Raw genomic sequence first — 20773 nt, 5'->3', positions numbered from 1 at the left:
TTGGAAGAGAGTTCCAGAGGAGGGGTGCAGCCCTTGCAAAGTCTTGAATGCGAGCATGTGAGGAGGTAATGAGAGAAGAGTTGAGTAGCAGGTCAGTAGAGGAGCGTAGTAAGCGGTTGGGTGAGTATATAGAGATGAGTTCAGAGATGTAGGGTGGGGCAGAGATATGAAGTGCTTTGAAAGTCAGTGTCATTAATTTGAATTTGATTCTGAAAGGTAACGGAAGCCAGTGCAGGGATTGACAGGAGGAGCGGTTGCTGAGGTATATGAGCCTCGCAGCAGTGTTCATTATGGACTGGAGAGGTGACAGTCTCTGGAGGGGAAGGCCAATTAAAAGAGTCTAGACGTGATATGATGAGAGAGTGAATAAGAATTTTGGCAGCATCTTGGGTGATAAATGATCGTATTTTGGATATGTTCCTTAGGTGGAAGTGACATGATTTAATAAGTGACTGGATATGAGGAGTAAATGACAGGGCAGAATCTAGGATAACCCCAAGGCACCGGGCCTGGGGTGAGGGGGTGATAGTGGAATTGTTAACTATGATGGATACTTCCGGGATGTTACTGGTGTTAGTTGGAGGAAAGTAATTCAGATCTTTATACCTTAACAGGGGAATGTAATAAAAGTCGCAAAGAGCAAAACAATTCGCACCAATAAGACTAAAAATCCACATCTCGCAATGTAATATTGTTCCTTAAACTGTTACTGCATTGCGAATTTTAATTGCGCATTGCGAATTTTAATTGCGCACTCATTAGAAGTGCTTGAAGGTGTCGTAATCTTTTGGAGCAAACATAACGACTTTTTCAGTAAGAAGTTTTATTACATTGACTGCGCATTGGCGCAAACTATAAAATTCGCAAACGGTCTTTCACTGTCGGAAGTGGTCGCTAAATAGTTTCCGGGCTTGCAAAAGCTATATTAAATTCGCACAAAGCAAAATTTGTTCACGCAAAGGCATAACTTTTCACATTGCGAATAGTTTTTCCGTTAGCGATTTTTATTACATTCCCCCGTAAGTCTACTAGAAACTCATTAAAACATAAAATAAACCCAACAGGTTGGTTTTGCTTCCCATAAGAATTAATTATATATTAGTTTCGATTGAGTACAAGATACTGTTTTATTATTATAGAGAAAAAGGGTACAATTTTTAAGAATTTGGATTATTTGGATTATTTGGATAAATAGATGGCCTTTCCGTAATTCAGAGCTTCCTGGATAACAGATCCCACACATGTACTCACTTAAAGGAAAACTAAAGCCTAACACAGAAGTAGAGTAGAAATGCTATGCATTTATGTTTTGGGCTTCTGTACAAGCTTGCTTCTGTGCCTCTGAAGATGCCTCTAATAGCCCCCCCCATCTTATTCTCTGCTGATTCACAAGTGCAATTAACAGCAGGCTCTTTCTAATCCTGAGTCTATCGCCTCTACACCCTGGGTAACTTTACTGGCTGTTTTTTTCTAAATACCCTAAGCCTTACTCTCATTCTTAAAATGACACTTAATAGTTGGTCTTTATTCAGGTGGCCCCCCTCCCATACTTCAACTTACATCAAGGGACTACTCCCAGACCTCATGCCTGTTGCTTTTAACACTTTAGCTCTGCCCACAGTAATTGAGCACTAAATTTTGAATGAAAGGAACTCAAACTAGTTTCCTATATCTGGAATGTATTACATTATGTTTTAATAATTATGATTAACATGTAAATAGGAATGTTTGGTACCAAAAGATCCCTATTTGCTTACTTGCATGCTCAACCTTGTAATTACTTGTAATATTTCATGAAACCAAAATAGTTTTTTCTTCTTATCACTTATTCAAAAATGTTATGTATTTCTTCTGTGACTCATTACAGGCTGCATAACACCACCTTGCAAATGCTGACTGCAAAGTCTGAGGTTAAAGGGAATATTTTATTTGTGGTTTTACATGTCACAAACAAACAGAGAGCACACCTTTGCTCAGGAAGTGTAAAAAAGAGCATGAGTATTTGTTGTGCACAATATTACTCTAGTACTTTAAAGTACACCATGTTCCTGTAAGAATTGCAGTGACAAAAAACACAAATACTTTTAATTTTTCACCCTTTCTACCCTCTAAAGTTACAGGTCTAGTTACCCATAGTAAGAAATCAGCAGATAGCATTTATTGATTAACTTAAAGGGATACTGTCATGGGAAAACATATTTTTTTCAAAACGCATCAGTTAATAGTGCTACTCCAGCAGACTTCTGCACTGAAATCCATTTCTCAAAAGAGCAAACAGATTTTTTTTTATATTCAATTGTAAAATCTGACATGGGGGTAGACATTTTGTCAATCTCCCAGCTGCACCTGGTCATGTGACTTGTGCCTGCACTTTAGGAGAGAAATGCTTTCTGGCAGGCTGCTGTTTTTCCTTCTCAATGTAACTGAATGTGTCTCAGTGGGACATGGGTTTTTACTATTGAGTGTTGTTCTTAGATGTACCAGGCAGCTGTTATATTGTGTTAGGGAGCAGTTATCTGGTTACCTTCCCATTGTTCTTTTGTTTGGCTGCTGGGGGGGAAAGGGAGGGGGTGATATCACTCCAACTTGCAGTACAGCAGTAAAGAGTGATTTAAGTTTATCAGAGCACAAGTCACATGACTTGGGGCAGCTGGGAAATTGACAAAATGTCTAGCCCCATGTCAGATTTCAAAATTGAATATAAAAAAATCTGTTTGCTCTTTTGAGAAATGGATTTCAGTGCAGAATTCTGCTGGAGCAGCACTATTAACTGATTTATTTTGAAAATTTCCCCATGACAGTATCCCTTTAAAGAAAGAGTGAATAGACTTGGGCAAACTCTGCAACTTTTTTTTTGTGTTTCCCTAAGGGTTTCATTATGGGTTTGGCATTTGTCAGATGACTAAAAAAAATGCATGTAAATCTGTTGTGGTGATGGCTACCTACCGTGCTACTTTTGAGCTACTGTAAATGGTAAACCAGGTTTAATAACCCACAAAAATCAAAATCTGATTTGGCTGCTATAATTAAGAACCTTTGCGCAAACTTTGTGACTTTTTATTATGCACCATTGTTATGGGTAGTACCAGTTACAGAAAACCTGATATTTCCAGATGTTGTTGGTGTAGTTCACATCATTGCATAATAAATCAGTACTTATGTGTCTGTAGCATGGGCATCAGTTATATATATGTTTAATGACAACTGAGACTCAAAATAGTCAAAATGACTATTGACTATGGAACCGTTTTGCTAAAATTCAGATTTAAATTTTTCTGCCCCAAGTAAAAGCTGTTGAGGTCTCGAGAAGTCAGTGGGAGCAGTGCTGATCCTATTGGAACATTTTTAAGCAATTCAGACTTTTAGAGGTTTTCAGATTTTTTTCCACTAGTAATTATCCAAAAGAAAACTCAAAATTTTAAAAGGTTTAGAGGTAAAGGAATATTGAATGCCAGACATTAACTATATATTGCCTTATTTAGACCCAAAATTGACAAGCATTTGACTGCATTTAGGGCAAATATCTTGTATTGTTGGTTGAATCAAATGGAGTCTGTGAGGGCTGTGTCATGCAAAAACCTGAACCTAAGCATTTTATGATTCAGGCGATCATACAGTATATAGCTTCAAATATGTCTTACTATATGGCTGGAGTAATTATGCAATTAAGACATGACTGCATAACTTGTAAAAGACATGATCACAGATCAACTTACACCTATACCTGTTTCATTCCTACAAAACCAACAATTCCTCCTAAACCAGATAACGCATTTCATCAAACAAAAACTAACCTACCTAACAGATAAAGATAAAAATAACTCTATAGACTTCTTATAGGCACACCACAATAATATAAAATCAACTGCACAAATCTATAGACAAACTGTATCAGAACATCCACGGATCAATAAAAACCTAACGCTAGCCTAACATCAATAATTCCACAATCGGAAACAAAAGACATTCTCCAATACCCCAGACATATTATGAAATGCTTACTAGCTAGTGAATGTCCCTAAAAAATCCTACATCACTCACTAGATTGGCAGCGCCACTAGTGATGGGTGAATCTGTCCCGTTTCGATCCGCTGATTATTTTGTCCAAATGCTTTAATGGACAATGGACGTCTGAAAAGTTTTGTGCCCAATAATTGCACACCGGTTTTGACGCGTGCCAATTTTTTTGTCACAAATTTTCACTGGAGTTTCGCGAAAACATTCGCAGGCAGCGAAATGCGGAAATTTGACGCAAATCCATGCCTGCCGAATTTATTCGCCCATCGCTAACTGCCACCTCAGACAGATGCTTCAAATGTGGTAACCCTAGAGCAGATATGATACACTGTGTGAGGATTTACCCTGGTGCTCCAGCGGGCCGGCGGGGACGGATGTCAGGTTGATCCTGTTTGCTCCTTTGACGGTTCTCTATGGCGCGTGCGGCAAGCACTTCCGGGTTTTGGTGCATCGCGAGCGTCATGACCTCATCGCAATGGTGCGAAATTCATATATTTAAAGGGGATCTGTGGACAAACTCGTTGCCCGTTGTTAGGTCTACTTGCTAGTATCCTGGGTGTGCTTGATTCGTGTTTTGATTCCTGTTTTGCCCTTTGCCTGCCTGACTATTTTGAACTCTGCCAAATCTGACCCTTTCCTGCCTGACTAATCTGACCAGTGCCTGCCTGACTATTCAGATTCTAACGGTACTGACCCTTGCCTGCCCGACTATCCTTGAACGCTGCCTGTATTGACCCCGGCCTGATTGACTTAGCTTAAACTCCACCTGAACCGACCTCTGTCTGTGTTTGACCATCCCCAAACTCTGCCCGCACCGACCCCGGCCTGTCTGACCATGCTTTTGTCTATTCCAATAACTGTTCCTTCCGTCCAAAGACTTTATAATGACTGTGCCCCTTTGCTCATCAAGAACTCTTGCTTGGCTCCTCTTTCATTAAGAACTGGCGGCATCCAATCAGCGGAGGGCTCCTCCTGAAGTGAAAGGCGGCTGCTACAGGCAGATGCAGAGCCGAGACCAGGGAGCCTAGCACAAGTTCTGGATTTTGGGAGCCAGTCGTGACACACTTTCTTTGGTCTTGCCCATATATACAAAATTTCTGGGGGGAAATCACTAGTTACTGGAAAGACCTCTCCGGAAAAAAATTAACCATTACAGCGGCCTGGACTGTTTTCAGTAAATTCTCATCTAGTGTTAATACCATAAAAATCAGAAAAAAAACCTGGCTGAATGATTAGCTATGGCAGCCAGGACAGCCATTCTACATAAATGGCTCTCCCAAACTCCCAAACGCCTCCACCTATCTCCTTAGTACAACAAAGGTCCCACTATATCTTTCATTTACATTGGATAGAAACTCTAACAAATAAAGAAAAATATACGAAAAGATTTTTTGATACCTGGCTCACATTAATGAACACCCTGCCACCAACAACTAGACACTTAATTATACAAATTTTCCAATACACAACATGGTATGAAACAGAACTACTTCAGGGTGTTGGACCTGTCCAGGAGGCGAAACGAGCACTTCTGAATGACAACTTAAGACAATCAATTACAACTGAACCCCCCCCAGGAATCACTATGTCAACAGACTATTAACAAGTCACACAGCTGACAATAACAACAACAATGCCAGCAACAATAAGGGTGAACATTGCTACTCGATGGTCACAATACTTTTGACTCCGTTTTATTCATGTTATTTAATATCTTGATTTAAGTTGATTCAATGTTGATGTATTTATTTTCTTATTTCCATGTTATTGCATATGTAAACCCAATAAAGACAATATTGGGGAAACAATAATAAAATAGGGTTATATAGCTTCAAATATTAAATATTATAAATTAAGTTTATAAAGTTCTCCTCAAAATTAACAGAAAACACCATATTACAGTTCAGGCATCAATATAAAGGAAAAAGGAAATAAACTATCTCTGACTCGTAGTAAAAGTGTACTGAAGGTCCATTTGAATAAAATGTTGGCTGCTGTGTTAATCCCCAAGAGATTCTTTGTCATGCGATAGTGATAAATAGAACTGAATGTTTGGAAAGACTGGCAACGAATGCATAAATGGCAAGCAAATGAATGATCACAAATGGCAAATTCAAGTTAAATACTCCAGACTGGATGCATAAATTATAAGGTGTAACTGTCACTGTTACAAAACAGTGTTGAGAAATAATGGCATGCATTTACTAGCTTCTCTCCACACATTATTACAGATCTTAAACTGGAGATTAGATCTATCTACTTATTTCTCTGTCTCCAAAATAGGGGGATTTCATACAACATTGTATTTCCTAGTTTACTTTGAGTGGCCTTTCTACTTCCACTTTCTTACTGCTATAAACATATCAGTTTTGCCTAAAATAAAAGCTGTTTAATGGCTTGAGCAAAAATGCACCGTGACTCTGTAATGGTCAGGCAGGTGACAAATGGAAGGTCTTGCTGCCAGTGCAGGTATAAAAAATTTTTGACATCTATGCCCATCATAATAGCTGCCATTTTCATGACAGTAATTTATAGTGGATCATTCAAATCACATTGTTAGCTCAACAAACTGTTTGTATAAATGTAATGTAAGCCTGCTTTAAACATGGAGATATCATTGTATTGGCTGCTTTAGCTGAAATAGGAAATCATCAATACTAGGATCCTCCAAATCCTGGATTTGGTTTGGGATTAAGTCATATGCAAGCCTTTTTAGTAGGTATCAGATTCGGGCGAATCTAAGACCCTGGCCAAACCGGATACTATATAAAACAAAACATTTGTCACTTTGAGCTTGCATTGGTTATTTCTGCCCATGCACAGGCAATTTCTGACGGAGGAGTTATATTTGGTTCAGTATTCGCCTGAATCTCTTAAGAAGATGCAGGAATTCATCTGAAAACAACACAGGTGGGTTCAGTGCATCTTTTATTAAAACTGAGTAAAAGTGATGGGCGAATCTGGGCCGTTATAATTCGCAAATCCATTCGTAAAACGGTGAAAATTTGCAAAACCCATTGAAGTCAATGGGTGTCAAAATAATTTTGACATGAGCGACAATCTTTATACACGAGACTATTTTGTCCAAATGCATCAAAGTCAATGGGCGTCCGAATTATTTTGACTTGTGTTAACTTTTATGCACGAGCCAATTTTGACACGTGACAATTTTTTTGATGCAGCGGATTTTTTGCTTGGGAATTTTTGTTGCAGTTTTGCAAAACATTTGCAGGCAGCAAAATGAGAAAATTAGCTGCGAATCCATGCCTGTCGAATTTATCCCCCCATTTCTACTGAGTACAAAGTAAAAAAAAAAACCATATACAAACATAGCAGGAAACACATAAAAAGACCTGCAGTAAAGTTAGTTCAGAGTTAAAGCTTGTGGTTTATTTATTGAAAGGTATCATGCTACTTTTAGTAGAATAATCTATTTATTTGTTAAATAGTTGCATAGACTTAACCCAGTCATCCAGCAAGGCACTCTACATTCTCATTAATTCAGGTGGAAGTCCTGTTCATCAAGTATAAAGAGGTGGCATTTTGTCCTTTTCTATGTAAAAAAAAAAGTTATTTTGTCAACTAAAATGCCAACAAAAATGTAAAAAAAATACTAAAAATTTTAATTTTAGGTAAAAACATCAATATGACTCTTGACTTATGTAATAGCATAGTAATAGAATGAATGTCTTGTAAAGTAATCCCCCCCAGGAAATTTTAGGGATATCCTGTTATTTTCAGCTGTCTTCACTAAATGCAAGACAATAACTATAGATCAACATCCTCTATTAACAGGATAAAGCATCAGGCCTGTGCAAATACCAGTTACTACTGTATAAAGAGCTGAAACTGTCATTTAATCAAAATGTCAAAATCTTTCTCGTGCACCATGATAAAGTATCTGTAACTGGCAGCTGAAATAATTACAATCTGAGAAGGTAGAACTCCAGAAAAGGACTTCATGGGAATCAGCCAACATAGCTTTTATGGACAATTTCATAGAGAATTGTGCCTTACCTTGGGCCAGCTTCACTCTGCTATATGTACTATTGCAAGTGCCTGGGCCCATGTAGCCTATTCGGCACATGCAATATGTTCATTTGAACAACATAAGGGCTCATTTAATAATTTTCTTCTTATGTAAAGGCAATGTGGAGATATGACAGCCTAAAGAAACAGGTTAATAATCTGCAGCAGATGTACAGCTCATGTATAGACAGAGTCAAGAACATAGTTTACAGTGAAATCTATTCATTGTCCAATTGTTTGCAGGGCCAAGCAGGACCCTACCCACAGTTTTCCTAGCTTCAACTAGACAATATCGCTTGAAATTATTGTTTTTGTTGGTGGACAATCGTACCTTTAAGTGCTTGGTCCTGTGATAACGAAAAGATATTTTAAAAATCTTAATGTGATACTATTTGAATTATGTGTGCATTATTGCGTTTTTGAGACGCAATAATCTGAGAAGATGCCACTTTTACTGTTTTCCTCACAGCCAATTTTGGAGGTACTGTTGGAGACGGATGAGGATAATATAAGGGAGGATCATATGAGGGGGTTGTTCGCTCTATGATATAATCAATCATAGGATGAAGCAACTGAGAGAATAGAAACTGTATATATTAGTACACTAATCTTTTTTTTCCTAATAATTTCTACAGAATTCATTTAAAGCCATACTGACATGTTCCTATAAAAATCATAGGAATGTGTCAGTATCAAGTATGTGCTGCACCCGCAATAGTTCCCCTCAAAGCCGCCCCCAGCCCTGCGAACCTGCATTAACCTGACCCTCCAAAACTGTTAAAAGATCTGTGCTGTTTTAGAGACGCTGGGCTGGGGGCAGCATGATCCTTCCATAGGCTAATGATGGATGAAAATAGGACTTCAGCCTATGGAAGGATCGCTCCACCCCCAGCCCCGCGTCACTGAAGCAATACGGAAGATCTGTTAGTAGTGTCTGCTGCACCAAGGTTCGCGGGGCTGGGGGCAGCTTTGAGGGGGGCTATTACGGGTACAGCTCATACTTGATACCGACACGTTCCTATGATTTTTATAGGAACGTGTCAGTATTGCTTTAATGTTCTATCATAAAAAATATGCCTACTGTACCAGCATTGCCCTCCTTATCTGTGAATGTCTAATAGTCCTCAAAGTAGCACCTATCAAACCTGCCATAGCAATTTTTCCCATACTTCCCCTCAACTTAATTTCAGAATTCCCTACCCTGCTCAATGAAACTCTCCTTTAGCCCCAGGCCTGTGATTACTCCCTCAGAGCAGCTCTGTCAGAGCCTGTAATTATCTTGTTGCTACTTAAACAGTCCTTTTGGGTAGCACACTTTTCTATCTCTGGTTGACAGTTCTCTGAAGTACCTCATTATATCATGTTACACCACTATACACTGCCGTATCTTCCCTCTACAAAGTCAAACACCCTCTTCCCCACATGGTCCAGTTACTCAGCGGCTCTACTGTATGTAGTAATCTTCAGCACTTTCTAAACTGCTCTATAAGAATGTTTATATGGCTGACACCTAAAGGGGGGGGGGGTTCAACTTTAAAATAAAAACGAATCTTGAAAAATCTGTGGTTTCTTCTATATTTATTAAAAATGCCCTAGCAGCCAGGCAGTGGTTTAAATGAGAGCCTGGAATATGAACATGAGAGCCTGAATTGAAGTAATAGCAAGTAGCAATAACAATACAATTGTAGCTTCACATGACAATTCTAAAACACACAACAGTCCCTTTTGCATTACCATTCTAACTTCATGTACAGTCTAAGCTTTAGCAAAGCGGCACCATTGGTTAACCATAATTTAGCAAACACTTTTAGACTATAGCTCCACACATACTCAAACATATTATTATGGTTTGAAGCATGCTGGGAGTTGAAGTCCAGCACCATATGGATTAGACCCTTCCAGCGCGCTGTTCTAAAGTGTTTCCTTCTCTCTCAAATCTCGTGACTCAATGCAAGAGGAAACTCTAGTGAGGATCCTGCTTGCTCTGTCTAAAAAATACTTCCTGTTCTTTTGTTCTTGCTGTAATAAAACTTCTAAACAGCATTATGTCCATATTGTCTTATATTTGATTGCAGTGGCCAAATGAGCAAATTTTTGCTGAATTTATCCACAAAAGTGGTTGTTTAAATCTCTGGGGAGAAAAGCGGGGCTTAGAGGCACGACAGTGACCTGCCTGGTACCTGGTTCGGAAATCTCCGGCAGCTGTAACCCCTTGCCTGCTGGGGAGCAGCTCATTGGCTGAAAGTTGGATAAAGTTGTACAGAGGCTAAATAAATTACCACATTCACTTATCACTTGGACCCTTGAGCATTCTACATGGGGGTCTGTGCAGCTCCAATGCAGTCCTTGCTCTAAGATATTTTCCTGCCTTTCTAATAAGATATTGATTAGGAAGCCCATTCTGCTGTCTAGGAAAGGAGTAAGTCACCAGCCAATACCAATGAATTGCAAGATCAATTATATAGCTTTGGTATTCTGGATTCTCAAAGGAGAATATCTTTGCATATATAAAATAAGTGCCTAAAGCCACCCCCTCCTCCTACTTTTTTAGGAAACTTCAGCTCAAAGATGCAGAAAAAATGCCCCAATTTGCCATTGTCCTCAAATAGGGCTTTTGGGAGAGTTTTAGAGAGAATTTACATTTTCTACTTCCTGGTAACTACACATGGAGCAATTTCAAGCATTTTGACTTCCAGGTGTTTTCTAGCTTTATGGGCAGAACACAAAATGCTCATGTCTTTTAATGGCCAACGTTTGAAAGTACAAGTGAAATTTCTTAACAAAGAAGAGAAAGGTGATTATCAATTGGAAATGATGTCTGATGCATTTTCTAATGAGTATTGCCTTTCAAGAAAGTGCCCTGCAATGGTGCATCCCCTCATTTACCTTTTTTACGTGGCCGGTGGGGGGACCAGGGATTTGTGGAAAGCCCGGATTTGTGGAAAGGCCACATGCCTAGGGTGACAGAATTTTAGGGGGGCAGCATGCCACCCAACCACACCCGCATTGGTTTGGAAGCACTGGGGATTCACAGGAGATACAATCATTTTAAAATTTCCTGTGCACCAATCCCCAGTACTACGGACCCGATGCTGAAAATTTGTACATAAAGGAATGGGAGGGGAAGGGGCCGATGAACGGCAGCGGGCCTTGGGGCGCCTGCTATATAAATCCGGCCTTGGGGGGGGTGAGGAGAGGACAGTCGCGCTCTTGCACTAGAAAAGCCAAATTATTGGTGGAAATTAAATTTGACCCATAAAGGTATTTTGTTCTCCTGTTAACCTGCTTGGTGCTGCCTCCTAAGGGTTTTGGGGCTGATTGGAAGCATTGTCCAGTGAGGAATGTTCCCCTTTTTTTATATAGGCTTCTATCTATTCAGTGGACACAAAACCCAGAGAACTAAAACAACAAAGGATCTCTTGCGGGGACGGCCCTGATAACACAGTAGTATGAGGGTCCATGGAACACTATGTGAGGGAACCAGAGAATTGTGCAGGCAGAGCGGCTGCGTTTCCCATTGGACTGGCAAGTTAAGGGACGCTCACTTCTAAGCCTAAAGTACCTAAACTATACATAAAGCACTGTAACTTCGCTGACATAGAAATACGGTATATATTTGGTAATTTATTTAGCCTCTGTACAACTTTATCCAACTTTCAGCCAATGAGCTGCTCCCCAGCAGGCAAGGGGTTACAGCTGCCGGAGATTTCCGAACCAGGTACCAGGCAGGTCACTGTCGCGCCTCTAAGCCCCGCCTTTCTCCCCAGAGCACAAAACGGGATGGGCGTGGCTTTCCTATGCTAATAAAGCGTACCTTAGGAATTAGGGCTAGTCCTGGGAGTTAGTCATTTCCTCTGCGAGTAAGTGATCGGTGCTGCGCTTTATCGGGCTGCTCTGAGCGTGCTTCTCTCTGCATCTGAGCTGCCTATCTGCTGCCTGCGTTCCCGCATCTGCCTCTTGGTTCTGAAGAAAGGTAAATCCTTCGCTTTATTTTCAGATCGTCATATTTCAATAATAGGACTGGATGCCCTTTCTTTTGTTCTTCTTCAGTCATGAGTGTTGTATTTGATTAATCCCCTAGCAGCAGCACTTTTTTATTTATGCATTGTTAACGTTGCCTTTATTTTGCTTTTCTGCCATTGATCATATTGTACTGAGCTTTCGTTTCTTGACATTCTAAACCATCAAGTGTCAGGTTTAATGACTGGGTATTATTAGAAGTATCATATGTCTGTGTATGTCTGACTCTTGTGCTCGACCCTAAATTTGCCCATTGTTGTTCTGTGTTAAGATGCTACTTTTTAATTACCCCTATCCTGCTTGACTGGCCGGCTTTTTATTACTCTCACTGATGAACAGATTCAAAAACTGAAGAGTTTAGTTGTCAAAAGGCCTTATCTACCCATACATTTTGAACCTCACTGGGGTCTTTATCAAGATAAGACCCCAGTGAGGTTCAAAACATTGATCTAAAAAAGTTTTTCTCATTTTTCATAAAGTCCCTTGAGTGCAACTGCCACTTTTTGTAATTTTTATATATATTCTGTTAGCACTAGGATGATATCCCCTTTTTAAGTGTGTGCAGCAGTGAAACAGCTTGAGTGTGTGTGTGTATGGGTATATATCTATAGTGAATAAAGTACCCCCTCTTGTAAAATATAAGATATTATAAATTACCGAGGAGTTTCATGACCATATAATTTTATACAGGTCACGGAACTCTGAGGTAACTTCTAATATCCTCATATTTTGCTACTGGGGGTACTTTATTTGTTATAATACACAAGTTTCAGTGAGTCATGTGACAGAAATGACATCAGAACTCACAGTTTATAACTGATGACATCAGAACTCACCGTTTATAAGGATATCATTTACAACTATTCATAGCTTTTGTGTATTATATATATATATATATATATATATATATATATATATATATATATATATATATATATATATATATATATATATATATATTCTCTAGTAACATTACTGTTTTTGCAGCGTTAATAGTAGTTCATCTATTGGGTCAGTTGTAATACACATTTATTCAAATACATCCAGTACCAGATTCGTTACTGGCAGAAAAATAGCTGTATTGTGTCTGGGATAGTTCATTAATGAGTCTTCATCAAAGCCTGTTAAAGATTAAAGCAGATGAGTTCTGGAGACAAAAAGTGTTAAAGTAAACAGAACCATATTTAAAATCAGCAAATATGTATGAACTGGATTTGTTGTAGGACAGAAAACACAAGATGCTACTTGTCATATTTTATTAGAACTGAAGACATTTATAACTGTGTAGAGTATTTGCATAAAACTTAGATAGGGGGAGCTCTGCTCAATCCAAAAGAAACTCTACCGGCAAGCTGCCAAAATATACTGTATCTAAGTACGTTAATGATTTCATTGCTTCGCTCTTTCTGCTGACATGTATAAACTCATAAGAACTGGATGACGAAATTCATTTTATAGATGGATCAGCCAATGCTGAGACATGGATTTCCTCTTCGCATGGTCTCTCCATGCTTATTGTGAGCTTGAGACATCTGTGCTGAATATGCAGAATCTTTGTATCAGATGTTATTTTATATTTAAGGATTCAACCTTAACTAGAAAAACATTGTTTTATATTTATGAGATCACATGAAATCCCAATGGTTGATCATGAAGGGAAGCTTTATGGTTTTAAAAAGCCCTTTCATGTCATTACATATTTAATCCATTCTATACATCACAATCAGCATATGATTTCATTTGTCTGTGGACAAAAGAAGGGATCCATGCAGAAGTAAGCTTCATTGTTCAGGATTAGTATTTTTAAAACATAGCATGCAAAGTACTTTGAAGAGGAACGATGTGCAAACATGACCATAGACTGGTTAATACCATTCCCTATATGATCAGTAACATATTTAATCAAATATGTTGCTTATATTAAAAGAATTGTACAGGTACTAGCATATTGTGTTCAAAACCTGATAGCTTAGGGCAGCATGGTGATGCATTGGTTGGCATTGCTGCCTAGAAGTGGGGTACCTCCTTTGCAGATGGTACTACAAATATAAAATGGTACTACTAAGGCGCAATACCTCTCTACTTTAGAAAAATCAAATAAAAAAAATATTTGTATTTGCCCCATGATTATTATTATTTAACTTAAAAACATTTGTACATGGCATTTGTAGCTGCCACTGTGCTATATCCGGTTGAGCAACATGCTCCAGGAAGGGTAAACAAAGTAAAAAAAAATGTTGAATCTACATGGAAAACCTAATACCACTCCATAAACTGTGGGCCTGATTTGAGAAGTATGCACAGGCAGCATATAGTGAAAGACACTGATTTTGAGTTGAAAACAGGTTCTTTTCAGAGTGACATGGTAGTTTAAGGTGGGATGTAACAAAGCTGTGCATTTCAACACTCACTGTGATGTCTCATTAATTATCAAAGGTGAGGAAAGGGGAATAAATGGTGATGAGAGACACACCCATAAGAATTCAGTACACATGACTTGGAAGCATAATGACTAAATGCAGTTAGGTTTTACTGTACAAGTGCACTTAGAATAATAAAAGCATGTGTGTGATTCATTTTTTGAGTTATTGAATCCAAGCTATGGCTATTTTCAGCAGTGTCACTACATTATTTCAGTGTGTTTACTAATGGTATGAATTGGATGATATAGTATCCAGCTTTAAAGTCTGTGGCAGCAATTTACTTTATTAGGACAAAGTCACCTATCTTCGTGCTGTATGATCCGTTTGGCAAGGTCTGGATGTTACTGATGATGTCAAAATATCATATATAAAAAGTGTGCCAGCAATTACTCATCTTGTCCTCTCTGATGGGTTGGCATATGGCTGGTAAAGCAGATGGAAAGATCCATTTTCCCAGTATTGAAACAAATTCCAGTCTTTAGGTATCATATGGAAACATGAGAAGTGTTATTGTCCACCCCCTCTGCAGAGGTCACCTAAACAGAAATATTGGGATTCTAAAAACTATTTCCCAATCCCACTGGTATGGGAGTAGAGGTCGCTGAAAGATCAGAAGCTGTCACCCTGCTGATAACCTAAGAAATGTCAACCAAAGGAGATTGTATAAGGGCATTGGGGGTCATGGACAGAAATACAGTACATGTTAGTATTAAAGTGCAGTCAAATATTTTTTTCCAGACCCCATTAAGGTACAGCCTAACAGTTAATTTGTTATTATGGTTACTGTTGCATGGCCTTAGCAGCAAGACTGGAAAAGATACTAAGAATCGAGTGACTCATTCATGAGTAGGATTGGGCATCCTTTTAGCACACAGATGTTTTTAGTTAGAATTCCAGTCAATCCCTAAGTCCCAGTGGTGTGTGCACTGGCAGCCTCTCGAAGTCCAGTGTGTTCAGTTATTAAAGCCTGTGCCACCATACACTTCCTGCAACAAGCAGTTTCCTGTCCGTGGTACAGTAGTCCACATGAGATTTTTTTCTTGAGTAAAACAAGGCTACTTTTATGTGTACTTTGAATTCATCATTTATTGATAATGTCAAGCAATTCTTCATGGCCATGTGTTTTTAAGGGCTCTGCTTTTTTTTGTTTTATTGTAGTTTGTGTGTGAAATCTCAATTCCAACATCCATAAACTGTTGCCAGAAAGTTATATTTGAGGTTATCTTTACATTTCTCACAGATTCCAGTTATGCCATAGCCATATAGGCAGAATAAACTTATCTTTGTCCTGCACATGTTCTTCCTTCCCAGTGACATTGATGTGAGGGGAAGAAGCTCACATAATTTCTAGTCAGTGTGCCCTAACTTGAAGAACCCAGATACCCCAGCCACTATGGTTATTTGGCAGAAAACAAATCGTTTTGTTTTTTTTTGTTTTTTAAATCATTGCTGAAAGTATCCCCTGAACCTATCTTCCTTAAAGTCACTATAGGTGGCAGCCAGGGAAAAAAAAGATTTTGTGCGGATTTTAAAAACATATGCTTAGTTTACTGCTAAGTAACCATAACAGTGATGCTGAGTGACTGTGCCCTTTCTGATCCTCCTTATCCCCAAGCAATTGTTGCCTGACAGGGCCAGTGTCTGATATAGATAATGCCCTATTTGGAATGGGAAACTGCTGCACGGAAGGAAATGCATTTTGACTGCCATGGTTCTCCAAAAAAGGACAGCAGGGGTTAAAATGCCATGTGTGCCAAATCTTTAAAATGGGATGTCGATGCAGCATTTGCAAAGGCCAGTAACTGAATGTCACTAAAGCTACATGAAGTAACGTTTTTATTTTCATATATACCTAACTAACAAAATCACATTGTGTGTTAGCTTAGCTGAGGGCAGCTGTGTGAAGCTAAATATTACCTCTATTTCTAAACTTGTAGAAAATACTTAAAATACTAATAGAAGATATGACAGACTTTTAAGAGCTTGCTGGGAAAAAAACATGTGCAAATTTGGGGCCATTTATTTCACATTGTGTCTGTATCGAAGTCTGCTAGGGAGAAAGAAAAGGTTAGAATCTTATTATGTCTCGTGATTGCCTGGCCTGCATTAAATATATGCTACACAGTACTATCCTACATGCATTGTCTTTTGACAGCAAACCTAGTCATCCCACATTAGTAATGAAAAGCCATGCAACAATCACTTGCAACATACTTTACATCACTAAAGGGTTTTGAGATCTTAGCATTGTTTTAGTTCCCTCCAGGCTCCAGTGCAGCACATAAAAAAGTAAACAAACTAACAAAGCAAACAAACAGCTTTCTAAACCTAACTTCCCATATAGAGATAAAGGTGCTTCTTCTAATGACTCTATAAATGCACCCAGTGTAAACGGCAATCTTAGATTTCCTAGTGAGCTATAAGGACATGATCATTAGAATCCAGCAATGGAAAGTTCAGTGAAGAGTCCCAAAGATGTTGGAAATCCTTCCTGAGTATTGAGCCATAATTAGGTGCCACCCCCCTGCAAAAGTTTAGAACAGAAAAACCTGAATTTGAGTTTCATACCTTGGAGGCAGGAGGCAGGGTGGGAGCTATGAGTGGGAAATGACACACATCTCACCCCAAGTTAGCAGGTGGCAACGCCACTTAGTGGATTCATTTTGTCGTTGATAGATTGCATTCACTCTCTGTAAAGTTGTGACACTGTAACTGTTATGTACTTGATAATTCGTACTTACACAACTGAAACCAGACAAGGGCTGCAGGCAACTGGCAAATCTGTTTACTTTTGTTGTATCGATATATTAATTTGCTCTTTTTTGAGCACACTGCAATATGTTCAGTTGCACAAATATTACCTTTCAGGGGCCTATCTGCTCCCAGCATGGGAAGTCCGGACCGAGGAGGAAGCTTCGAGTTTGCGGTAACAGAAAAGGGATCAGGAATAAGCGTAGTCAAATCCAGGTAGTAGTTCAATAGGCAGGCAGATAAATAGCAAAGTCAAGGTTCAAACAGTGTCAAAAGTCCAGGAATACAATCAATACAAATTTAGGAACACCCAGGAATGCTTAAAACAAATCCTATAATTGAACCAGTGACTTGGAAGTCCTTTTATTTTCAATTGTCGCACCGGTCGCTTGACATCATCGTGCTAGCTTCAATCCACGAGGGTCATGGGCACCTCCATCTTGGATGTGGTGCCGCCGAAGATGGCGCTCGTGACATTACCAGATAAAAGAAGAATGTATTATTAAAAAATACTGTACATACACACAGGAAGTATAGTTACAGCATTGTGGCCCCATCCTTGCTGCATTGCCAGGACACCCTACTGCAGCCCGGGGTATTAAACCAGTGTAGGGGAAGCATTACTTATAAAATAATGTATGTTGTAAAGCTTGTCTAGCCAATTCAAGAGTTTTTGTGGTTCAAAGATTTCTGCAGACACAAAATGTAGGGCATGGTTAAAAAGCTATAATTTTAATATCTATAATACCAAACAGTTCTGTACAATATTTCTGCTATTGAGTAATAAAATCCCTTGCACGGTACACCTGGATGCACCCATGAAATCATGCACAGCTGAGGGGTATACAAATTTATGAGAGGTTTGTATGAATATAGCCTCAATTACCTGCATGAAGTCCATATTCTTGCCAACAAAACTTATACTCCATGTACTAACTAACATTTTTTTTTTTTTGACGCAGACGAAGTTTCGCGAATTTATTCGCCGGCAGCGAATCGCGGGAATTCGTCGCAAATTTGCGCCTGGCAAATAAATTTGCCCATCATTAGTTCTGATGTATTATTTCCTTACTTGTTCAAGGAAGCTTTCCAGAGATTTCATTACACAGAGGCATTCTCCTCTTTCATGTCTAGTCAACATTCCTTTTGTATAAAAGTTATTTACAGCTCCCTCAGCTTTGACTAATGGGTTCTGAATCCACATCAGCCCCTAGCATCTTATCCGGAGTCAGCTGATTTGGCAGAGTGAACTGGGGTCCCCCACCGAGCTGGGCTCAGCACGAGGTCTCCAGTGTGAAGGGTAGCCAACACAAGGAGCTATTTTTAAATGCAGTGTCAGGGGGGCACATTCCTCTTTGTCAGCATCCAAAATTCTATTTTTAATACCCCACAAGGGGAAATAAGGGAGTTTCGGTCATTTAGCACTTAATATGAAAATGTGTGTGGCACATCCTCCAGCCGTCAGGTAAGTTTTCGTTCCTTGTGTGTTGGCAGTCACAGAATGAAACTTCATATTTGTATTCTCATGCATCAGTTCAGGGACAGTGCAACCCAGTCACAATCTATCAGATGCTTATGAAGACTGTTATTGGTCAAATAATCAGCAAACATTAAGTTTAACTGCTTTTGTGACCAACAATTTAACAAGTTTATGACTTTTAATATTAGTTAATGTAGTTTTGTTGGAAGAAAAGTGAGTCTTGTTTTAATTGGGGTGGGGAGGGGTTGGTAGTGTGTGCAATGCAAATGTCATGCTATTTTCAGCTTGCTGTATACAGTAAGTGAAAATGGGATTTAACAAGAGACATCACAGTGCCCTCCCTACCTCCCTATGAGCTTCAAAGGAGATTATTATTTGGATTGGCGGTGTGTTCTGTGGTAAAGCCTTGCAGTTACCCACAATTCTTGAAGTGACCATAGATAAAGGCAATTTGATACTGTTTATTATATAAATATATTGTACTTCAATAGCTGAGAAAGGATTACTTTCAAAGCTGCTCATACAGGAACATACCAGCTTTTGGATTTGGATTTTATTCTAAAACCTTAAGTACAGGGCTGCTTCCCTCTGCTTTCCAGAGAATCTGTGTACCACTCACTATGTAAAGGAGAGGGACTTCTAGTCCCAGAGACCATCAACAAGGTGAGGGAGGGGTTGCATTACACTGTGAGCCTAAGGGTTGTTGGGAAATGTTTCATCAGTACATTTTCTTCAATCTGTGAAACAAGTATGTTTGGGTAAAATATATATTTATATTTTATTCTGGATGTTCAGATGTTGTTTAACCCCAACTAAATGAACTCCTTTAGAGCCTAATCCTGGGATTGTTACTACAGTGATGAGTCTTCTGTTGTCATTGCCATTAAACCTCAAGTGGAACATGAGAGTTTGCGCTAAGCATATAATATTTATACTTCTGCACTCTAGGTATTCCATAATCGTTATTTAGTGGTGTAGCCTAGCAGGAGGTAAGATCCCACCAGCAATATCGTTGTATAAGGAAAAAGTAAATGGTTGTGGTTTCTGCTTGCTTAGAGCATCAGAATATTATTGTTGGTAACAGGAAGCAACCCACACTACAAAATTATAATAAGGTGACATTTTGGACCTGCTAATATAGATGAACAAACTTTTCTGTCTGCTTTTGTAATGTGCATACAATTCAATATGTCATGTTAAATGGTATACAGTTTGAATTAGATCACTATTGTAATCGTAACTGGAATCTCATCTCTGCCTACTCAAGACTGTCAAGTGACCGATCTGTTTTGCAAAAAGCCATAGCCATATTTTTATTAATTTGCCATTTGCTGCTTGCCAATGTTACATCATTCCTTTTATTTTTTATTAACAATTTTTGAGGTTTTAACAAACCATTCCTTTTATTTTTCATATAAGATATTTATATAATCCGTAAGTATCAATTACATTTTTTAGAAGCCGTTTGTTCAAAAGAAGCAAATGAACAAGCTATAGAAAAGTATCCACAAGGATCTTGAGTAGACTAAAGCTGGCCATAGACGCAAAGATCTCATCGTATGAATCGAGGATTCGTACGATTTTCGCAACGTGTGTGGAGACTGGAGAGTCCCAACATTTTTCGTCCTGCCGAGATCGGTCATTTGGTCAATCGGACAGGTTAGAAAATTTCTGTCGGCTGCCGATAATATCGCTGCGTCTATTGCCGATCGTACGATTTTCAGTGGGAGACTGTCACTAGCTTTGTCTATTGTACGATTGCTGTCGGGCAGAACATCGGCTGATCTGTTCTTTAACTACTTTATTTGGTCAGAATGGCAAGACTTTGATCTGGATGGTTAGTGGCAGGTTGGGAGATGGGAAAGTCCGATCGTACATTGATTCGTACGATCAAATATTTGCGTCTTTGGCCAGCTTAAATGGTTTATGAAGGCACTGCTTGGCAAGACTGCTAGTGACTCGTGTTTCTAAACAGATGGCAGGCTCCTGTCTGTGTAATCATCATCACAAAATGGAATGAGTAGTAGCATGACCTGAAGGCAAACATCATATG

The 20773-nt window shown here is 39.0% G+C and overlaps 1 protein-coding gene across 1 annotated transcript in view; it reads left to right on the top strand.

Moving 5' to 3' along the window:
• The first annotated feature begins 11866 nt into the window (after positions 1 to 11866).
• fhl3.S (four and a half LIM domains 3 S homeolog) overlaps positions 11867 to 20773 on the top strand; it is a 50075-nt gene continuing 41168 nt past the window's right edge. Inside the window, exon 1 of the mRNA XM_018248253.2 lies at positions 11867 to 12019. The gene's annotated coding sequence lies outside the window, so the exon portion shown is untranslated. The remainder of the gene's footprint in view (positions 12020 to 20773) is intronic.

This window comes from Xenopus laevis, chromosome 2S (genome assembly GCF_017654675.1).
Source record: "Xenopus laevis strain J_2021 chromosome 2S, Xenopus_laevis_v10.1, whole genome shotgun sequence".
In the NCBI taxonomy this organism is placed as follows: Eukaryota; Metazoa; Chordata; class Amphibia; order Anura; family Pipidae; genus Xenopus; species Xenopus laevis.
The sequence above is the reverse complement of the archived record's forward strand: the minus strand, read 5'-3'. Positions and strand labels throughout refer to the sequence as shown.